This window comes from Phyllobates terribilis, unplaced genomic scaffold (assembly GCF_046119375.1).
Source record: "Phyllobates terribilis strain yellow unplaced genomic scaffold, ASM4611937v1 Scaffold_437__1_contigs__length_1545540, whole genome shotgun sequence".
Classification (NCBI taxonomy): domain Eukaryota; kingdom Metazoa; phylum Chordata; class Amphibia; order Anura; family Dendrobatidae; genus Phyllobates; species Phyllobates terribilis.
Genome location: NW_027363197.1, coordinates 715,778 through 732,104, shown reverse-complemented (window position 1 = coordinate 732,104; position 16,327 = coordinate 715,778). Strand labels below are relative to the sequence as shown.

Below are 16,327 nucleotides of genomic sequence, written 5' to 3'. Positions count from 1 at the left end.
TTTTCACAAAAATGTTAATTTAGACCCAATTTTTTTTATTTTCACAGGGGTAACAAGAAAAAATGGACCCCAAAATTTGTTGTGCAATTTTCCCTGGGCACGCAGATACCCAATATTTGGGGAAAAAATACTGTTTGGGCGCACGGCAGGGCTCGGAAGGGAAGGAGCGCTATTTGACTTTTTGATTGTAAAATTTGCTTGAATAATTAGCGGACGCCATGTTGTGTTTGGAGAGCCCATGTGTGCCCAAACTTTGGAGTTCCCCCACAAGTGACCCCATTTTGGAAACTAGACCCCCCAAGGCACCTATCTAGATGCATAGTGAGCACTTGGAACCCCCAGGTGCTTCACAAATTGATTCGTAACAATGAAAAAGTGAAAAAAAAAAACACTTTTTCATTTTTATGAATCAATTTGTGAAGCACCTGGGGGTTCCAACTGCTCACTATGCATCTAGATAGGTGCCTTGGGGGGTCTAGTTTCCAAAATGGGGTCACTTGTGGGAGAGCTCCAATGTTTGGGCACACAGGGACTCTCTAAATGCAACATGGTATCCGCTAACAAATTGAATGGAAAATCGGCTCAAATTGTTAGCGGACACCACATTGCGTTTGGAGAGCTTCTCTGTGCCCAAACTTTGGAGCTCCCCCACAAGTGACCCCATTTTGGAAACTAGACCCCCCAAGGCACCTTTCTAGATGCATAGTGAGCACTTGGAACCCCCAGGTGCTTCACAAATTGATTCGTAATAATGAAAAAGTGAAAAAAAAAACACTTTTTCATTTTTACGAATCAATTTGTGAAGCACCTAGGGGTTCCAAGTGCTCACTATGCATCTAGATAGGTGCCTTGGGGGGTCTAGTTTCCAAAATGGGGTCACTTGTGGGGGAGCTCCAATGTTTGGGCACACAGGGACTCTCTAAATGCAACATGGTATCCGCTAACAAATTGAATGGAAAATCGGCTCAAATTGTTAGCGGACGCCACATTGCGTTTGGAGAGCCCCTCTGTGCCCAAACTTTGGAGCTCCCCCACAAGTGACCCCATTTTGGAAACTAGACCCCCCAAGGCACCTTTCTAGATGCATAGTGAGCACTTGGAACCCCCAGGTGCTTCACAAATTGATTCGTAATAATGAAAAAGTGAAAAAAAAAACACTTTTTCATTTTTACGAATTAATTTGTGAAGCACCTAGGGGTTCCAAGTGCTCACTATGCATCTAGATAGGTGCCTTGGGGGGTCTAGTTTCCAAAATGGGGTCACTTGTGGGGGAGCTCCAATGTTTGGGCACACAGGGACTCTCCAAATGCAACATGATATCCGCTAACAATTTGAGCCGACAATTTGTTAGCGGATATCATGTTGCATTTGGAGAGTCCCTGTGTGCCCAAACATTGGAGCTCCCCCACAAGTGACCCCATTTTGGAAACTAGACCCCCCAAGGCACCTATCTAGATTCATAGTGAGCACTTGGAACCCCAGGTGCTTCACAAATTGATTCATAAAAATGAAAGTGTTTTTTTTTTCACTTTTTCATTTTTACGAATCAATTTGTGAAGCACCTGGGGGTTCCAAGTGCTCACTATGCATCTAGAAAGGTGCCTTGGGGGGTCTAGTTTCCAAAATGGGGTCACTTGTGGGGGAGCTCCAAAGTTTGGGCACAGAGGGGCTCTCCAAACGCAATGTGGTGTCCGGTAACAATTTGAGCCGATTTTCCATTCAATTTGTTAGCGGACACCATGTCGCGTTTGGAGAGCCCGTGATGTGCCTAAACAGTGGAGCTCCCCCACAAGTGTCCCCATTTTGGAAACTATACCCCTCAAAGATTTTATTAAGGTGTATAGTGAACATTTTGAACCCAGAGGTACGGCACATTATTTGTTTACATTAGGTCATCATATTGAATAAGTTTTCATTATTCTTGAGCGCAAGTGCTCGCTACTTGAGTTTGCATCGGGTACTCAGGTATGCACCATGTACAGCGTGTGCTCGAGTGACATGCTCGAGTCCCTGCTCCGCATTTTTCACGGTTATTAGACACCCAAAAAAAAACATGCGGGGATCGCTCGTGCATGGCAGGCAATCCCCGTAAAGTTTTTTGGCCGCGAAGCATATGGGGCAGAGACTCGAGCATGTCACTCAAATACCCACGATACTAAATGCATACCAGAGCACCCGATGCAAACTCAAGTAGCGAGCACTTTCTCTCAACACTAGTCGCCATATCGTCATCTTTTTTTCTTACTTTTGAAAAAAATCCCAACCCCAGCCCTAACCCTAGCACAACCCTAGCCCCAGCACAACCCTAGCCCCAGCACAACCCTAGCCCCAGCACAACCCTAGCCCCAGCACAACCCTAGCCCCAAACCCAGCCCTAACCCTAGCCTAATCCTAACTCAAGAGTTTATTTTTGACGCCGTTCCTTGTGCGGTATAAGTGATTAGACGACTTTATTCTTCGGGTCGGTGTGATTACAGCAATGCCAGAATCATATGGGGTTTTTATGACTGACAGCTGTCACACACTAAAAGACGCATTTTTTGTAAAATCTAGTTTTTGCATCGCCATATTTTGAGAGCTATAATTTTTCCAGATTTTGGCAGACAGTCATGTGACGGCTCGTTTTTTGCGGGATGACTTGACGTTGTTATTGGTGCCATTTTCAGGCACGTGACATTTTTTGATCGCTTTCTATTCCGATTTTTGGGAGGCAGAATAAACAAAAACCAACAATTCAGGAATTGTTTTTTTTTTTTTTTTTTATTCTGCTCCGCGTGTGGTAAAATTGATGAGGCAGCTTTACTCTTCGGGTCAGTACGTTTATAGCGGTACCACATTTGTATCATTTTTCTATGTTTTGGCGCTTATACACAATAAAAGCTATTTTATAGAAAAAAATATTTTTTAGTATCGCTTTATTCTGAGAGCTATAACTTTTTTATTTTTCGGCTGATGGAGCTATATGGCAGCTTGTTTTTTGCGGGACGAGATGACGTTTTCAGCGGTATCATTTTTATTTATATGCGTCTTTTTGATCGCGTGTTATTCCACTTTTTGTTTGGCAGTATGGTGATAAAGCATTGTTTTTTGCTTGGTTTTTTTTTTTTTTTTTTTACCGTGTTCACTGAAGGGGTTAACTAGTGGGACAGTTTTATAGGTCAGGTTGTTCCGGACGCGGAGATACCAAATATGTGTACTTTTATTGTTTTTTTTTTATTTTTTTTATAATAATATTTATTGATGGGTACATTATATTTTTATTTTTGGTGTATTATTTTTTTATAATATTTTTGCACATTTTTTTTTTTTTTTTTTTTCCACTTTCACACAGTTTATACACTTTATTACTTTGTCCCACTCTGGGACTTTCACTTTTTTTTTTCTGATCGCCTGCATGGCACAGGAATGGAGCACCATCCCTATGCCATGAAGGCTGTCAGAAGTGCACAGTGTGAAGATTGCTTGGAGATGCACTGCGCATGTCCAAGCAATCTTCCTGCTCTCTGGTGACCCGGATGTTGTCATGACGACATCGGGTCGTCATGGCAACACCCGGGAAGCCTTTGCAGACTGCGCTGGAAGCCGGAAGAGGAGGTGAGTATCGCCGATCACCTCCCCTTGCCCCCGCAATGCCGCGATCGACTTCGATCGACTTCGATCGCAGCATCGCGGGGGTTAATGTGCTGGGAGCGGTGCGTGACCGCTCCATGCACATAGTACCGGGTGTCAGCTGTGACAATCAGCTGACACCCGGCGGCGATCGCGCCCGCACAGACTGTGTGCGGGCGCGATCGCGATGACGTACTAATACGGGTCTGGCTCTTAAGTCCCAGGGCACAGACGCGTATTAGTACGTCAGATGTTATTAAGGGGTTAAAGAGGTGGAGTTATGCAGATCTAAAACGCGTGGATTGTAGCAGCAGCAAGCCGAAAATTGCAGGCATGTAAGGGATCTAGAGGTTGACAACATGTCTTCTTAACGGGAGTCCAGGAGCTCATCTCCACAAATGGACTCTTCAGGATCCTTGGGTGGCTCCGTAGTTCGAAACCAATTCTGGTTATCGCTTCTCGGCCTTTTGGCTAAGATCAAGTGTAGTATCTGTTCTTATCAGTTTAATATCTGATACGTCCCCTATCTGGGGACCATATATTAAATGGATTTTTAGAACAGGGAGATGGAAAAAGAGCTTGCTCTGTCCACTCCACGCATTGACCTGGTATTGCAGTATCTCCAGGACCGGTGCACCCCTTCTTTAATGCAGTTTCTAAAATCAGAAAGTATTGAATTCAATGTTTTTTGTTCATTTTGCTTGTTTGTCGGATTTTGGGATGGACTCTTTGGCTTTGCTTTTCTTCTCCTCATTGGATTTTTCATGTTCAAAGTTGCAGAAGCCAGATGACAAGCTCATTTTGGTTCAACTTCAGCAACTGTGCATTGCATTGCCATGTAATGTAACGCAATGCTATCTTTCTAGCTCTCCCTCTTTACTTCCTTTTGGATAAACAGACATATTAGGCAAGCATTTTGGAGCTTTCACCTAAATAACTACAGGTGGTGAGATAAGCTGCACAATATAATTGACCTTTCAGTATATTGTTGCACACACACCATCTATTTAGCAAATGCCCTTGTTATCAACAGCAGCCTTTTAAACTCACCTGAGCTAACAGGTATGTGCGCTGGTTACTCTGCTGCGCTTAAAATTTCTTTTTTGGTTTGCTACAATGCCTTTTCTGAAACGTTGTCTCCCTCTGCTGGAACACTGACTTCTTTCAATTAATGCCTGCAGACTATAAAAGAGAACCCAACCCAAAAAGTTTGGTTGATTAGTCTGTGGCATTCTGTTAAACTGTTGCTTATGGCGGTCTCTGTGAGCTTCTCAGCGACATTCAGCCAGCCAGGTATCCTGCCTGCAGTAGATGGAATGTGGCAATGGAACGCTGGCTGCGCGTGTCATAATAGGCTCTGAGCCTTTATATACCTGCGCACAGCAGCAGCCACCTTCAGTCTGCTGCTGGACAGCCAGCAGCAGCAGGAGAGGTAAGTAATCAGCAGCCCTCCTGCTAAGGGTAGACAGCTGCTCGTTCCACCCCACCCCCCGCCTTAATTGGTTCTCCTCCCTTCCAACGGTGTTGAGGCGGGTGGGAACAGCAGGGGGTGAGGGTGCTGTGTTTAAAGAGGTGGAGTTATGCAGATCTAAAACGCGTGGATTGCAGCAGCAGCAAGCCGAAAAGTGCAGGCATGTAAGGGATCTAGAGGTTGACAACATGTCTTCTTAACGGGAGTCCAGGAGCTCATCTCCACAAATGGACTCTTCAGGATCCTTGGGTGGCTCCGTAGTTCGAAACCAATTCTGGTTATCGCTTCTCGGCCTTTTGGCTAAGATCAAGTGTAGTATCTGTTCTTATCAGTTTAATATCTGATACGTCCCCTATCTGGGGACCATATATTAAATGGATTTTTAGAACAGGGAGATGGAAAAAGAGCTTGCTCTGTCCACTCCACGCATTGACCTGGTATTGCAGTATCTCCAGGACCGGTGCACCCCTTCTTTAATGCAGTTTCTAAAATCAGAAAGTATTGAATTCAATGTTTTTTGTTCATTTTGCTTGTTTGTCGGATTTTGGGATGGACTCTTTGGCTTTGCTTTTCTTCTCCTCATTGGATTTTTCATGTTCAAAGTTGCAGAAGCCAGATGACAAGCTCATTTTGGTTCAACTTCAGCAACTGTGCATTGCATTGCCATGTAATGTAACGCAATGCTATCTTTCTAGCTCTCCCTCTTTACTTCCTTTTGGATAAACAGACATATTAGGCAAGCATTTTGGAGCTTTCACCTAAATAACTACAGGTGGTGAGATAAGCTGCACAATATAATTGACCTTTCAGTATATTGTTGCACACACACCATCTATTTAGCAAATGCCCTTCTTATCAACAGCAGCCTTTTAAACTCACCTGAGCTAACAGGTATGTGCGCTGGTTACTCTGCTGCGCTTAAAATTTCTTTTTTGGTTTGCTACAATGCCTTTTCTGAAACGTTGTCTCCCTCTGCTGGAACACTGACTTCTTTCAATTAATGCCTGCAGACTATAAAAGAGAACCCAACCCAAAAAGTTTGGTTGATTAGTCTGTGGCATTCTGTTAAACTGTTGCTTATGGCGGTCTCTGTGAGCTTCTCAGTGACATTCAGCCAGCCAGGTATCCTGCCTGCAGTAGATGGAATGTGGCAATGGAACGCTGGCTGCGCGTGTCATAATAGGCTCTGAGCCTTTATATACCTGCGCACAGCAGCAGCCACCTTCAGTCTGCTGCTGGACAGCCAGCAGCAGCAGGAGAGGTAAGTAATCAGCAGCCCTCCTGCTAAGGGTAGACAGCTGCTCGTTCCACCCCACCCCCCACCTTAATTGGTTCTCCTCCCTTCCAACGGTGTTGAGGCGGGTGGGAACAGCAGGGGGTGAGGGTGCTGTGTTTAAAGAGGTGGAGTTATGCAGATCTAAAACGCGTGGATTGCAGCAGCAGCAAGCCGAAAAGTGCAGGCATGTAAGGGATCTAGAGGTTGACAACATGTCTTCTTAACGGGAGTCCAGGAGCTCATCTCCACAAATGGACTCTTCAGGATCCTTGGGTGGCTCCGTAGTTCGAAACCAATTCTGGTTATCTCTTCTCGGCCTTTTGGCTAAGATCAAGTGTAGTATCTGTTCTTATCCGGACCTGTTGGACCTGTACGAGGAGATGGTGGTGGAGGGTAGAATGCCTCCATCTTTGAGGGAAGGAATGGTCACGATCCTGTACAAGCGGAAGGGAGAGAGGTGCGACCTGAGGAATTGGCGTCCCATCACTCTGCTCAACGTGGACTACAAGATCCTGGCCAAGACGATGGCGACACGACTTAAGACGGTCATCGGACGGATCATCCACCCGGACCAGACCTGCGGCATCCCTGGACGTCGCATCGCAGACAGCCTCGCTCTCGTGCGGGACACGGTCAAGTACATCAAGGTCCGCCGCGCACACGCGGCCCTGGTCTCCTTGGATCAGGAGAAGGCCTTCGACCGGGTTTCCCACGAGTTCATGGGCCGAGCTCTGCACCGGTTAGGTTTGGGTAACATGTTTTGTTCGTATGTCCGTCTGATGTATTTTGATATCCACAGCTCGGTGTTGGTGAACGGCTGGAAGACTGACCCCTTCCCTGTCCTCTCTGGGGTCAGACAAGGCTGCCCTCTATCACCTCTTCTTTTTGTTTGTGTTATAGAACTCTTCGCAGAGGCTATCCGGCAGAATGGAGAGATCAGAGGGATCACCGCACCGGGTCCGGGACGACACGAGGTCAAGTGCTCGCTCTACATGGACGACGTCACCGTCTTCTGCGCTGATCGTGGTTCAGTCGACGCCCTCGTCCAGACGTGTGAGAGGTTCGGCCGGGCTTCAGGGGCCAAAGTCAACTGCAGGAAGTCGGAAGCCATGCTCTTCGGGGATTGGCAGCCGGCCTCCTCCGCCCCCTTCCCCTTCAACATTCAACCAGATTTCCTCAAGGTGCTGGGAGTCTGATTCGGGAAGGAAGGAGCGGCCCTCAAGTCCTGGCAAGAACGCTTGGCCAAGGTGAAGCAACGGATCGGACTCTGGAGCCTCAGACACCTCACTTGTGAGGGTAAGGCACTCGTCCTGCGTAATGAGGTCCTGCCCGTCTTGCAGTACACGGCGCAGGCCTGGCCCCCACACGTCACTGTGTGTAGGGCCATTACCAGGACAGTGTTTCACTTTGTCTGGGGTTCCAAGATGGACAGAGTCAGGCGGGCCGTCATGTACAAGGAGCCTCGCAAGGGTGGGAAGGGCGTTCCAGATATCCCCACCCTCCTGCGATCCTCTTTTGTGTGTGATTGTGTCCGCCGGACTTTGCAAGTCAAGAATGGCTCCGCGGGCAGGTCCATGTCTCGCTTCTTCCTGCTTCCTCTTTGGAGGCGACTCGGCTGGGACAAGTGGGACAGCTCCTTCCCCTACAACTGGACGACGCCATGGTTCTACGGAGACGTCGTTCGATTTGTGGGGGAGCATCAACTGGAGGGACTCAAGCCCGACTTGTGGAAGCCCAAAACTATCCACAAGCTAATCAGAGCCAAGGATGACGTGGAGAACATCACAGGACTTCACCAGGACACGCTGGAGACTGTGTGGACAAATGTGTCGTCTGACAGGCTGACCAACGGGCACAAGGACTTGTCGTGGATGGCGATTCAGGGCGGACTGCCCGTCCGGTCATTCATGCATGCCCGGAACCTGTGCAAGACCCGGTACTGCCCAAGGTGCCCCTTCGTGGAGGAAACATCTTTGCACACTTTTTGGGACTGCGGATTTGCACAGCGCCTATTGACTGCACTTGAGGACGACCTGAGGAACTCTGTCCCCAGGGCGAGCCTATCGCACCATTCTGTGCTTTATGGACTCTTCCCTGGGGTTCATACCGTCGGAGCCATCCAGGAGGCTTGGCGCCTTATGAACTGCTTCAAGCATGCCGTTTGGGTCGCCAGGAACCGGCTCATCTTGAGGAGGGAGAGGATGTCCATCCAGGACTGCCGCAGGCTGATCCACAGCCTGCTCAGAGACTATTCCATCATGGACGGTCCGGAGGACGAGGATGAGGACTAAACCCCTCCTCCCCCTCTCCCCTTATGTGTCTTGTCTTTCAATAAAGCTTCGGGCCTGTGATTTTCCCCTCCCCATCCCCTTTTTCCCAATCCCCATCCCTTATCACGGTTTGTCGTACTGTATTGATTGACATGCTTTTTCTTTCAGATTGAGTGTTTTGTGTAGCATAGGGGTGTGATGTGTCTAGTTAGTGAGTCGTATCCTCATGCTATGTAAATATGATGTAGAATTCTGTGTGTACTGGGCTGCGACACTGTCTGTTAACTTATTTTTTCTGCTAATAAAAGATATATTCAATCAAAAAATCTGTTCTTATCAGTTTAATATCTGATACGTCCCCTATCTGGGGACCATATATTAAATGGATTTTTAGAACAGGGAGATGGAAAAAGAGCTTGCTCTGTCCACTCCACGCATTGACCTGGTATTGCAGTATCTCCAGGACCGGTGCACCCCTTCTTTAATGCAGTTTCTAAAATCAGAAAGTATTGAATTCAATGTTTTTTGTTCATTTTGCTTGTTTGTCGGATTTTGGGATGGACTCTTTGGCTTTGCTTTTCTTCTCCTCATTGGATTTTTCATGTTCAAAGTTGCAGAAGCCAGATGACAAGCTCATTTTGGTTCAACTTCAGCAACTGTGCATTGCATTGCCATGTAATGTAACGCAATGCTATCTTTCTAGCTCTCCCTCTTTACTTCCTTTTGGATAAACAGACATATTAGGCAAGCATTTTGGAGCTTTCACCTAAATAACTACAGGTGGTGAGATAAGCTGCACAATATAATTGACCTTTCAGTATATTGTTGCACACACACCATCTATTTAGCAAATGCCCTTGTTATCAACAGCAGTCTTTTAAACTCACCTGAGCTAACAGGTATGTGCGCTGGTTACTCTGGTGCGCTTAAAATTTCTTTTTTGGTTTGCTACAATGCCTTTTCTGAAACGTTGTCTCCCTCTGCTGGAACACTGACTTCTTTCAATTAATGCCTGCAGACTATAAAAGAGAACCCAACCCAAAAAGTTTGGTTGATTAGTCTGTGGCATTCTGTTAAACTGTTGCTTATGGCGGTCACTGTGAGCTTCTCAGCGACATTCAGCCAGCCAGGTATCCTGCCTGCAGTAGATGGAATGTGGCAATGGAACGCTGGCTGCGCGTGTCATAATAGGCTCTGAGCCTTTATATACCTGCGCACAGCAGCAGCCACCTTCAGTCTGCTGCTGGACAGCCAGCAGCAGCAGGAGAGGTAAGTAATCAGCAGCCCTCCTGCTAAGGGTAGACAGCTGCTCGTTCCACCCCACCCCCGCCTTAATTGGTTCTCCTCCCTTCCAACGGTGTTGAGGCGGGTGGGAACAGCAGGGGTGAGGGTGCTGTGTTTAAAGAGGTGGAGTTATGCAGATCTAAAATGCGTGGATTGCAGCAGCAGCAAGCCGAAAAGTGCAGGCATGTAAGGGATCTAGAGGTTGACAACATGTCTTCTTAACGGGAGTCCAGGAGCTCATCTCCACAAATGGACTCTTCAGGATCCTTGGGTGGCTCCGTAGTTCGAAACCAATTCTGGTTATCGCTTCTCGGCCTTTTGGCTAGGATCAGGTGCAGTGATCTAACGGTTGCTGCCTTGGTCTCGGCTAGGAGGTGCCTGGGGTACCCGACTTGTTGGCCTTGGGGGATCGCTCTCTCTTAACGGAGGGAGCTTCACCCCCTTGCAGCTATTGGCAGGTCGGCTTAGTCCCCGGACAACGGGGAGCGATCGCGTCTTGTCTTCGGGGCGACCCGAGGAAATAAGGGCGTTTTCCTTTGCTGAGCTTTATCGCTTAGTGGGCTGTGTAAGTTCTTGGGGTACCCCTCCCTCGGTCTTGGGTTTGTTCCTGCTTTTGTGGGATTCATTCCCTTGTTACTATTGGGGGAGGGCTTAGTCCCTGAGGGCCGAAAATGCCTTTTTCTTTTGGATTTGCGGTGGGGGAGACTCCACTGCGACAGTCCATTAGAATCATGGTGGATGAATGCCAGCGCCATGAGAAGAATCTGCAGTACATCGTGCATGAGATTCTTTTTGGGTTCTTCCACCTGGAGCGAGATAAGATCCTGTGTCTTTACGATCAGGAATTCCGTGGGCGATATACCATTTCCTTTATGGCTAAATCATGCTGTGATAATATCCATGCAGCACTGATGGTTGCGGACAAGGACGATGAGAGACTGAACGGGCTGAGCTTTGACTTCCTGTATGGTGAAGAGGAAGTACCCTTGGTGATCTTCATGTACAGCCCATTCGTCTCTGAGGGCGATATTGAAACCTTTTTGAAGCGTTACTGCAAGTCAGTGCGCTTCTCACATGATATCCTCAACTCCCAGCGCTTCTGGAATGGGAAGAGGAAATACCTGGTGAAGTTCCATCCAGATCAGAGCGGCATTGGTGGTCTTCACCACCCGCCTGCTAATTTTGCCATTGGTAATGTCAGGGGATTCCTACGCTACCCAGGAATGCCCCTTCAATGCCGGAATTGTCATGAATATGGGCATACACGAGAAAATTGTACAAGGGCTCATGTAGTCTTTTGCAACAAGTGCGGTAAGAGTGGGCACACCTCCGCTACGTGTGACTCTGAGATCGTATGTAACCTATGTGGGAAGGCAGGTCACGCCTTCAGGAATTGTCCGAGCAAAAAGTCAAAAACATATGACATGTTTAAGTCAGGTCAACTGACTATCCAAGAATACTTCGGAGGGAGTATTACTACACCTGCCCCTGGACCTGGGTTGGCGCACGCTGACGGGTCCGGACCAAATCCTTCAACGGCTCCGCCAGAGGGCCCGCTGGTAGTTCCACAGAAGGACGGTCGTAGGGGTTCCATAAGATTAACCGAGGGTTCGCTCTCTGTGGAATTGATCGATGTTCTGGCTCTAGATGTTGCCGTATCTCAGAGTCAAGAGGAAGGGTCCTCATCCAGCATGAATGCACCACCGGCATTATGTGGAACTGAGGAGACCTCTAGTACCCCGATTAAGCAAGCACCCAGATTCGCCACACCATCATCGGTGATCTTGGGTAAGGGCAAAAAGGGTACGCTCCTTAATCGATCAACCAGTGTGTCGGAAAGAGAGACCTCTAGGGCGCGAAGTAAAAAGGACCCGGCTAAGACCCAGTCGAGCCCTGGTCCTCGAACCAGAAGTCGCAGTAGTTCCGTGACCAGACCAGAGGACAAGACGACCCAGAGGGATGACACCCGTTCCATAGACCAGACCGCCATGAGGACTGCAGATGCACAGGACTTGGAAAAGATGGACAGCTCCCAGCCTCTGAAAAGGCAACGGGAGGACGTAAAGCAACCTGATATCCAAAGAAAACACGGATGTCGAGGTCCAGATGAGGAGCCAAAAGTGGATGATGCCTTTTTGCCTGCTTCAGATCCCCGTAATATTAAACAAATCCTGACCCCTGGAGATGCGGAGGAGGAGGTGCCGTGTATTGACTTCTTCCCATCTTCAGATCCTGATTCTTCTTAATGTCTGTTCCTCTTAAAATCTCCTCACTAAATGTGAGGTCCCTAAAGAGCCCTACACGTAGGGCTGCTTTATTTTCTTATTTAGAGACATTGGACTTTGATTTCTGCTTTCTACAAGAATGTGGTATACAGAGTAATTTAAATTATAAGGACTTAAAAGAAGACTGGAAACTGGGCGCTTCTGTGTGGTCCGGTGCTAATGACTGTCGTGCTGCCGGAGTTGGACTACTTTGCCGTGGACATTCTACCATCATTCAATCTGTGACTGAAATTATACCTGGCAGAGCTATTTTAATACATCTTGTTTTTAATGGACTTTCTTTACGTTTATTAAATGTGTACGCTCCTCCTGGGAAGCAGGAAAGGGCGGATTTACTTGAAATATTGCCATTATTTTGTGTTGGGTCAACCCCCCTGCTAGTGGGAGGAGATTTTAATTGTTTACGTGATGGGGAATCCCGGCAGGGTGGGGATGTGAATCGTAAAGACCGTACCTCCTATTTGTTGAAAAGTTTAATTGATGATTTTAGATTACAGGACTGCTGGAAGGAACTCTTGCCGGCGGATCCAGGTGTTACATGGTCCAATGGAAGAGTTTCTTCTAGAATTGATTTCATATTTGCTTCTACTGCCTTTAAACCTTGTAAATGTTTTCTTTTATCTAATTTATTCTCTGATCATAAAGTTTTATCTGTGTTTTTAGAGTTAGCAGGGGAACAAAATACCTCAAGAGGCCCATGGAGATTAAATACAACTCTCCTAGAGGATATTGATATTCAAAAGAGGTTTGTGCAGGCCTACCAGTGCTGGCAATCAAAGAGAGACCCCCACGCCACAATGCTGGATTGGTGGGAGAGCATTAAACCTAAGATTAAATAATTTTTTATTAAGGCAGGGAAAATGAAAGCAAAAAAGAAAAAGCAGTGGTTTTATGTTTTTAATATGAGATTACAAGTACTCTTTAAACTAAAAGAAGTTGGTATTGATGTGGATGATGATATTGCAAATCTTAAGTCTGAAATAAAAAATGCTCTTAATGAAAAAGGAAAACAAATAATTTTTAACTCCCATGTACAGCACCTGGAGGAAGGAGAGAAATGCTCCCGATTCTTCTTCAAAAAGGTAATGGGGAGGAGGGACGCAATCCTAAATCTTGAAGGTGAAAATGATATTAAGGGTATGTTAGGAAAAGCTTTTAATTTTTATCAACTTCTTTTTAACACTAAAGTTATAGATCCATCCTTTTTAGAGTATGCTATTAATTCCCTTGATTTTAAGTTAGATATTTTAGACCAGGGTGTTTTATCTAGGGATCTCACCAGTGAGGAACTTTTACAGATTTTTAAAAGTTTCTCCAGTGGGAAAGCCCCTGGGGAAGACGGTCTACCGATTGAGTTTTATCTGACTTTTTGGGGAATTTTAAAGAACGATATGTTTTTATTGTTTAAAGAAGCTTTTAATACTAATAAATTACCCCCATCTTGGAGGAGAGGTCTGGTATCTTTAATATATAAAAAAGGGGATAGGAGCCAACTTAAAAACTGGCGGCCTATTACGCTTTTAAACCTTGATTATAAAATTTTAGCTAAACTTATTGCAGTCCGTTTAAAACCCTTTATAGCCAAATTAATTCACCCTAACCAGGTATGTGGTGTTCCCGGAAGAACCATAGCTGAGTCCCTCAACATAATTAGGGATACCATATGGTATTCAAAAGAGAGAAGTCAAAACCTTGCTATTTTATCCTTAGACTTTGAAAAAGCTTTTGACAGGGTATCGCATGAATTTCTTTTTATGGTTCTTAAAAAAATGGCGTTTCCAGAGAAAATTTTAACCCGCATTATGCTTTTATATCATTCTTGTTTTAGTCAAATTTCTGTAAATGGGTTTTTAACGAAGGGGGTTCCTCTATTATCAGGGGTGAAACAAGGGTGCCCTCTCTCACCACTGCTCTTTATCTGTGTTATGGAACCACTATTAACCATACTGAGAAAAGATAAAGTAATTAAAGGGGTACCTATTCCCGGGAGTAGGGGTATGCAACTTAAAGCCCTAAGTTACATGGATGATGTTACCATACTATGTCCAGATTCCACATCTCTGAGGAGGGTATTGAGAAACACACAATTTTTCTGTGAAGCCTCAGGTTTTAAATTAAATATAGATAAATGTGACTGTTTTAATGTGGGGGGATGGGACTCCTCTTTGACCCCTGGGATAGTGATACAGAAAAATCACATAAAAATTTTAGGAATTATTTTTAACCAAGCCAATGAGGGGGACCCTAACTGGGATTCTGCAATGGATAAAATAGAAAAAAAGATCTCATTGTGGAATTTAAGGAACCTTAGTATGGAAGGTAAAATTTTAATTATTAAAGCCGTTTTAATTCCCATTATGTTGTATGTTGCAATGGTGTTTCCCCCTTCCAATTTACAAATCAAGAAAGTAACAAGAATTGTTTTTATGTTTTTATGGGGTTCAAAAATGGAAAAGTTAAAAAGAGATCTGATGTACAAATGTAAATCTAATGGAGGTAAAGATGTACCCAATTTTTTTACCTTTTTCCATATAAAGTATTTCTGCTTCTGTTTTAAGGTTTTTAAATCTGATGGCATTTTTAGTTATTTTTTAAAATATGCAGCAGGAATGATTTTTAAAAGGTGGTTTAGCCTACCTTTAAGTTCTCCTGTGCTCCTGTGCCCACCTAAACAGTATGTGATACTTGAGAAAACGGTCAGACTTTTAGGTCTCCAGGAATTGGAGCCTGATATATTGGGGGACCAAAGGAAGGTATCTATTGCTTGCAGACACTCTGAGGACACAATTCCTGTCTCCAATTTTTCACAGGCAAGGTCCAAAACGGTGTGGCGAAATGTGTACGGGAAATATCTTGCAAATGTACACAAGGACCTTGCCTGGGCTATCGTCCACCAGTGCCTCCCTACCCGTGAGTTTCAACATAGGCGGGGGCTGGTGGCGAGAGCCAAATGTCCAAGAGATATATGCGGGGAAAGTGAGTCTGTATTGCATCTCTTTTGGAATTGTCCTTTTGCACAGGAGGTTTGGAGAAAGGTAGGCCCACTTTTAAAATGGGCATGTGGCCTGAAAGATTTTAATCACTTTTATGTATTTTATGGTCTTTTTAAGTGTCCAAATTTTAAACAATTCCGAGTTGCCTGGATTATTATTAATTGTTTTAAAAATGCCATGTGGAAAGTTAGAAATATTTTACTCTTCAAACATGATCATATTGATTCAACAGACTGTATAAAAATTGCTTTAAGTGAAATGTATATTTACTATCTCAGAGATAAAAAACTGTATGGAGCAAAAGAAGCGGCTTCTATGTGGTGTGTACAATTATGGAACACAATTAGTGGTAATTAAATAAACCCAAGTACATCTGTAATTATGATTTTCTTAATTGCTACAATGGTTTTATGATGGTAAATTGTGTTTTTACAAAAAACTTGAATTGATTATTATCATGTTTTATCATTTTATTGTAATGTTATAAATGTTCTTTTTTAAAACCTTTGTAAATATACTTTTGAATCAATAAAATTGCGTTGAAACCTTATCTGTTCTTATCAGTTTAATATCTGATACGTCCCCTATCTGGGGACCATATATTAAATGGATTTTTAGAACAGGGAGATGGAAAAAGAGCTTGCTCTGTCCACTCCACGCATTGACCTGGTATTGCAGTATCTCCAGGACCGGTGCACCCCTTCTTTAATGCAGTTTCTAAAATCAGAAAGTATTGAATTCAATGTTTTTTGTTCATTTTGCTTGTTTGTCGGATTTTGGGATGGACTCTTTGGCTTTGCTTTTCTTCTCCTCATTGGATTTTTCATGTTCAAAGTTGCAGAAGCCAGATTACAAGCTCATTTTGGTTCAACTTCAGCAACTGTGCATTGCATTGCCATGTAATGTAACGCAATGCTATCTTTCTAGCTCTCCCTCTTTACTTCCTTTTGGATAAACAGACATATTAGGCAAGCATTTTGGAGCTTTCACCTAAATAACTACAGGTGGTGAGATAAGCTGCACAATATAATTGACCTTTCAGTATATTGTTGCACACACACCATCTATTTAGCAAATGCCCTTGTTATCAACAGCAGCCTTTTAAACTCACCTGAGCTAACAGGTATGTGCGCTGGTTA

The 16,327-nt window shown here is 44.9% G+C and overlaps 4 non-coding genes and 1 pseudogene across 4 annotated transcripts; all 5 read left to right on the top strand.

Moving 5' to 3' along the window:
• The first annotated feature begins 4,060 nt into the window (after window positions 1–4,060).
• On the top strand, window positions 4,061–4,251 carry LOC141228768 (U2 spliceosomal RNA). The gene has a single exon (XR_012295569.1). It is a non-coding gene; the product is annotated as a U2 spliceosomal RNA (small nuclear RNA).
• Window positions 4,252–5,360: 1,109 nt separating this feature from the next.
• LOC141228767 (U2 spliceosomal RNA) lies at window positions 5,361–5,551 on the top strand. Its single transcript, XR_012295568.1, has one exon. It is a non-coding gene; the product is annotated as a U2 spliceosomal RNA (small nuclear RNA).
• Window positions 5,552–6,660: 1,109 nt separating this feature from the next.
• Window positions 6,661–6,794, top strand: LOC141228471 (U2 spliceosomal RNA; annotated as a pseudogene).
• Window positions 6,795–8,912: 2,118 nt separating this feature from the next.
• Window positions 8,913–9,105, top strand: LOC141228362 (U2 spliceosomal RNA). The gene has a single exon (XR_012295276.1). It is a non-coding gene; the product is annotated as a U2 spliceosomal RNA (small nuclear RNA).
• Window positions 9,106–15,702: 6,597 nt separating this feature from the next.
• Window positions 15,703–15,891, top strand: LOC141228397 (U2 spliceosomal RNA). The gene has a single exon (XR_012295285.1). It is a non-coding gene; the product is annotated as a U2 spliceosomal RNA (small nuclear RNA).
• The last annotated feature ends 436 nt before the right edge of the window (window positions 15,892–16,327 follow it).